At 31.3% G+C, this 6790-nt stretch overlaps 1 long non-coding RNA gene across 1 annotated transcript in view; it reads left to right on the forward strand.

The window, feature by feature from the left end:
* Window positions 1-2900: 2900 nt before the first annotated feature.
* The window catches only part of LOC136855758 (uncharacterized), a 9581-nt gene continuing 5691 nt past the window's right edge, over window positions 2901-6790 (forward strand). Inside the window, exons 1-3 of the long non-coding RNA XR_010858124.1 lie at window positions 2901-3016; window positions 5481-5585; window positions 5999-6089. This is a non-coding gene — a long non-coding RNA (uncharacterized lncRNA). The remainder of the gene's footprint in view (window positions 3017-5480; window positions 5586-5998; window positions 6090-6790) is intronic.

Genomic DNA, 6790 nt, shown 5'->3' on the forward strand with positions numbered 1-6790 from the left:
AGAAATTTAAATTAAAAAAAAAAACAATTTGCAAACTTCTATAAACGTAAGTGGATAGATTCCCCCTCTCTCTCTCTCTCTCTCTCTCTCTCTCTCTCTCTCTCTCTCTCTCTCTAACTACTCACGCATATACACAACACAACAAAACCTACCTGACAAGTTAAATAACCCAGCCATTAATAACAAAGTTTTTTTTTCAGAGCATATGGCAAAGTCCCTCACATACGCCATTTGTTCCCGTCACACCTTTTAAATTCACTCCCTGTAAGTATCCCCGTAGACTCCTGTAGACTCCTGTAGACTCCCGTAGACTCCTGTAGACAGCACAATGACGGGGAATTGTCTGGCTAACTTTGCTGTAGACAGTCATTGGCTCCAAAGAATGTTTTAGAATGTTTTTCAAAAGATTTTTTTTGTCACTTGGGAGTTTAATGAGTATGGGCTAAAGTCCTACTTGGAATATTAATGGAAACTAGTTAGTTTTGTCTGTCCGTCCGCACTTTTTTCTGTCCGCCCTCAAATCTTAAAGACCACTGAGGCTAGAAGGCTGCAAATTGGTATGTTGATCATCCACCCTCCAATCATCAAACATACCAAATTGTAGCCCTCTAGCCTCAGTAGTGTTGATTTTATTTAAGGTTAAAGTCAGCCATGATCGTGCTTCTGTCAACGATATAGGATAAGCCACCACCGGGCCGTGATTAAAGTTTCATGGGCTGCGGCTCATACAGCATTATAACCAACGCTAAAATTAGGCATTATGATAAATAAATAGTATTTGTCGAAAAATTATGATTTTTATAATTTTTATAACTGATTTTATCTACCCAGGGCTAAAATCACGCACTGTGATAAAAATCACGATTTTTTTTTATATTGAAAATCATATTATACCCAAAACTAAAATTAGGAATTATGGAAAAATAAAAATATTTCACAACAACCGACCATTTTTATAATTCCTATAACTGGTTGTGTCTCTACAACCTTCAACAACACCCAGAAAAGGCCTTGTCTAGACATTACGTATGTCAGGTCCTGTGAAGATCTCATATGAAATTGTCAAGAGCTAAAAGATATTACCTTCAAGAAAAGTTAAAAAAAAAAAAGGAAAATATTCAGAGCCAAAAGATATTATCTTATGTGAAAGTCACATAACTTAATTAAAATACTGAAAATATTCCATAGAGATAAAATATGGAATCTTTCAGTTCTCCCTGGAGGGAATATGGAATATAAATATTAAATGTCAGTCTGGAATATCAAACTGTTGACAATATTACCATTTGTTTTAAGGTGCTGTAATAACTATATTGGATTTGTGAAAGATATTAAATAGACTTTAAGTGAAAGAATTATTATTATTATTATTATTATTATTATTATTATTATTATTATTATTATTATTATAAAGGAAGAATAAAATAAAAATATTTATATATTAAAATCTACATAAATATATGAAAATAAAAATGCCCCAAAATCCTAAAAATTAATATGCCAAAAGTAAATTAAAAAATGATCAGTATTCTACATACCAAAATTAAAATGAGTTTTATTATCAATGTTATATTAAAATGAGGACCTCGTTGATTGCAACACAGTGTGACTCCCACCCATTCGTCAGAGCCCAAATACCAGGGCCAATTATGACTTAAATTCTTAAATGACCTCATTAATTATGCATCCAGGCTACTAAGCTCTCTCTGACAGATTTCGTGGATCGCGGGAATTATAAGAAGGGGTTGAATGATTTGGGATAATTTGTAATAATTCGTGATAATTCATAATAATTTTGTGTTCAGCACAGTGTAGATTTGTAGATTTGTCCAGGTAGATTGGGATTTGGCTGATTGCAATTTTTGTTTTATATTAATGGTTTTTAATGCTTTTAGCAAAATTGTTTGGTAAGCCGGATAAAAAATAATTAGAAAATATTATTAATATAGAATATAGAATATATATATACATGTATATTTATTCTTTTCAAAAGTAATTCCAAATTGTCCTCCATTGTATTCGACTGCGTTGCATGCAAATAAATAGATTCGTTTAAATAATATCAAATACACTTTGCAATAAACGAAAACAAAAGAGAAAAAAAAATAAAAGCATAGAATTTAAACAATGCTTTTGTTTTGTGTTTACAATTTGGGGTGAGGGAAACCTTTCAGATATCAAAAGTATTGTTTGAGAGAAAAACAAAAGACAGACGAATGAACAACTGCCTGTTCAATCTGTTATGTTTGTTCAAAATCTTTCTCTATTATTTATCTATTTATATATTTATTTATTTGTTGGTCTTTTTCATTCTCTGTACAAGAATCTCCTCAGGTCTACAAAAAGACGACTCAGGAAAAACAGAAATTAAATAATCAAATACATCTCAGAAATAATTTATCCAACTAGACATTTCTACAGAAAGAAAAATCAGGAAAAATCAGCCAAATTAGGGAATTAATAGCTTGAAAAATAAAACCAATGAGAATCTGTTAATGTACCAAAAGCAATTCTACACGAAAGACAAGTCAGATAAATCAGCAAAATCAGGAAAATAGGAATGAATTTAAAAAAAAACCCACCTGAGAAAGCAATTAATTCCAGCTTACTTTAGCCTTAAACACGGCGAACAATATTTCAAAAGTCCTTTGATCTGGAATTGTTGAAATATTGGCTCGGTTTGGGACGCGCACATATACACAAACGCACATATACACACACACACAAATGCCGTTGACTTCCAGTTATATATATATAATTATATATATATAATGAAATAATAAATAGTAAAATCTCTTTACCAACTTAAAAACTACCCAACAGATGGCGTTAAATTCTTTACTCCCTTTTATTCAACTACAGAGTCCTTGGACTGCAATTATCCAAGATGGCCGCCTGAGCAACAAACACTCAGGAGTGACAATCGTGAATTACTCAGTTATCTTGATAATTGTGATTTGAATTATTAATTATAAGTGATAATTACGAGGTGCTGTGTTCGTGAATGTAATTTAAGGTGAGTCAAGTTATATTGTTGGGTAAATTACATTGTAATTTAGGTGAATTTGTTATGGTGAAGTCTTGTTGTGATTCAGGTGGAATTACATTGTAATTATGGACAAATTACGTTTGTAATGAATGTGGTATTACATTGACTTAAGGTAATTAAGGTGGTATTACATTGAATTATTGGAATTAAGGTGAAATTCCATTGAAATTCAGGTGGAAATAACGTCGAAATTCAGGTGGAAATGGCATTGAAATTCAGGTGGAAATGACATTGAAATTCAGGTGGAAATGACATTAAAGTTTCGGTAGGAATGACATTGAAATTCAGGTGGAAATGACATTAAAGTTTCGGTAGGAATGACATTGAAATTCAGGTGGAAATGACATTGAAATTCAGGTGGAAATGACATTAAAATTGGGGTAGAAATTACTTTGAAATTCAGGTGGAAATGACATTGAAATTCAGGGGTAAATGGCATTGAAATTCAGGTGGAAATGACATTAAAATTCAGGTGGAAATGACATTAAAATTCAGGTGGAAATAACATTGAAATTCAGGGGTAAATTACATTGAAATTCAGGTGGAAATGACATTGAAATTCAGGGGTGAGTGGCATTGAAATTCAGGTGGAAAGACATTAAAATTCAGGTGGAAATGACATTGAAATTCAGGTGGAAGTGACATTGTAATTCAGGGGTAAATGGCACTGAAATTCAGGTGGAAATGACATTGAAATTCAGGTGGAAATGACATTAAAATTCAGGTGGAAATGACATTAAAATTCAGGTGGAAATGACATTGAAATTCAGGTGGAAATGACATTGAAATTCAGGTGGAAATGACATTGAAATTCATGAAATTCAGGTGGAAAGACATTAAAATTCAGTGGAAATGACATTGAAATTCAGGTGGAAATGACATTGTAATTCAGGGGGAAATGGCACTGAAATTCAGGTGGAAATGACATTGAAATTCAGGTGGAAATGACATTAAAATTCAGAAATGACATTGAAATTCAGGTGGAAATGACATTGAAATTCAGGTGGAAATGACATTGAAATTCAGGTGGAAATGACATTGAAATTCAGGTGGAAATGACATTGAAATTCAGGTGGAAATGACATTGAAATTCAGGTGGAAATGACATTGAAATTCAGAGGTAAATGACATTAAAATTCAAGTGGAAATAACATTGAAACTCAGTGGTAAATGACATTGAAATTCAGGTGGAAATGACATTGAAATTCAGGTGGAAATGACATTGAAATTCAGGTGGAAATGACATTGAAATTCAGAGGTAAATGGCATTAAAATTCAGGTGGAAATAACATTGAAACTCAGTGGTAAATGACATTGAAATTCAGGTGGAAATGACATTGAAATTCAGGTGGAAATGACATTGAAATTCAGGTGGAAATGACATTGAAATTCAGAAATGACATTGAAATTCAGAGGTAAATTTAAAATTCAGGTGGAAATAACATTGAAACTCAGTGGTAAATGACATTGAAATTCAGGTGGAAATCACATTGAAATTCAGGTGTTGACATTGAAGAAATGACATTGAAATTCTTGAGGGCTTGTGATTTTTGGAAATCACATGAGTTTTCTTCTTGAGTTTTAGGGAATTTTCCTGAGTTCTAAGGGAGTTTTCCTTAGGTTTGTTGAGTTTTACCGAGGTTTTGGGAGTTTTCCTGGTGTTTGGTAAGTTTTTCCGGTGTTTTTGGAGTTTTCTTGAGCTCTGAGAGAGTTTTCCTGAGGTTTGGCTAGTTTATCCTGTGTTTTGGTGAGTTGTCCTGAGTTTTGGGGAGTTTTGCTGAGTGTTTGTCCGTTTTCCCGAGTTTTGGGTAGTTTTCCTGAATTCTAAGGGAATTTTCCTGAGGTTTGGTGAGTTTTCCTGAGTTTTGGGAATTTTCCTGAGGTTTGGTGAGTTTATCTGATTTTCGGGGGGTTTCCTGAGTTCTAAGGGAGTTTTTCCGAGTTTTGACCAAGTACTTTGAGTTCTGGGTTTTTTATGAGCTCTAGGGAGTTTTTTCCGAGTTTTGGGAGTATTTTTAGGAGTTCTAAGGAGTTTGTCTGATTTCTGGGACGTTTTCTGACTAATCAAGGAATTAAACCAGTTTGCCTGTTTGTTATTTTAAAGGTCATACTTATGATGAATTATTTTAGATAAATTTTAATTTTTTAGGAGATATTAGATTTTGTTGTTTTTACAGTTCATATTTATAAGGAATTATTTTTAGATAATTTTTTAAATAATTATAGACATTTCCAAGAGAATACCTATAGATAATTTGAAACCTAACGAACTAAGAGATTTTTTGAAGCCAAAAATTTTTAAAAATTATATTTTTATATTTATTCAGGTTATAGTAATGGTATATATAATTTAAATTTATAATCTAATTTAGGTTAATGTTAAATCAACATACATTACATACATTCAATCTAATTTGGTCTGCTTTTCCAGCAATGTTTTTTGGGAAAAACATTTTAACATCCTGAAGAAAAAGGAATGAAGAAACATCAGCCCAAGTTCTTATTTCAAGATGTTGGTCTCTTGTTACTCTAAGCTGTGAGTTGAAAAAGTTATTTTTGTTCATTTTAATTGTTTTTTAAATGACTTTTTACTTGATGTCTTTTGAAATTACATTAATCCTAAGGTTTTTAGTTACTTTGTTTTTCAATAAATTTCTACTTGTCTTTTAAAAATTACATTGTTAAGGTCACTTCATTTTCACTTAAAAATATTTCAATTTTTTTCTAGTTAGTCTTGATAGAACTTTTTTATAATTAAAAATAATTTTAATGAAAGTTCTCATAATTTTTTTGAAAATTGAATATAATTTTAAGTAAAATATAATACTGTACTTTCATAAACAGAATTTTTTTGAATGTTTTGGTTGCAATTCAAAATTGAAATTGAAATTCGTAAAACTATAGAAAAATTCCATAGAATTTATTCTCATTTGCCTCTTTTCTTTTCAGAGAAATTCTTCAGATAAATTCTTGTCATGAACTCTGAAACAAAACGATTATGAGAATTCTCAGGAATCATTAAAATCTCTTCAGAATAAGGGTATTTATTGAAAATTCTCCATTTCTGTAGAATTTTTTTTTATAGTGATCAGTGTATCTTTCAACAAATGCATTTAAATTCTCCATCTTAATTATATGGGTAAACAGCCACAATGCCCTTTGATCTGGGCACTTCTCTTGGTCCTCATTATTGCCAACATCAAACACAACAGATCTACAATATTTAGGCATTTAAATTCTCATATGTTACTTTTTGGTATTTTTCCCAATTGTTTTTTATAAAATTTCAATTTTCTCATTTTTAATTCTCAATTTTTTGAAGTTTTATCCTCATTAATTTTTAATTTCCCCAAGTTTCATCTCCTTGATCTTTTATTTATTCAATTCAATTCAACAAACTTTCCTTTGCAATATATTACCAGTGAAGGACTTTCCTTTGCAATATATTACCAGTGAAAGACTTTCCTTTGCAATATATTACCAGTGAAGGACTTTCTTTTGCAATATATTACCAGTGAAGGACTTTCCTTTGCAATATATTACCAGTGAAGGACTTACCTTTGCAATATCATTACTAGTGAAGGACTTTCCTTTGTAATATTTTACCGGTGCAGGACTTTGCTTTGCCATACATTACCAGTGAAGGACTTCCCTTAGCAATATATATATTACCAGTGAAGGACTTTCCTTTGCAATATATTACCAGTGCAGGACTTTGCTTTGCCATACATTACCAGTGAA

The sequence above is a fragment of the Macrobrachium rosenbergii genome, chromosome 33 (assembly GCF_040412425.1).
Source record: "Macrobrachium rosenbergii isolate ZJJX-2024 chromosome 33, ASM4041242v1, whole genome shotgun sequence".
NCBI lineage: Eukaryota > Metazoa > Arthropoda > Malacostraca > Decapoda > Palaemonidae > Macrobrachium > Macrobrachium rosenbergii.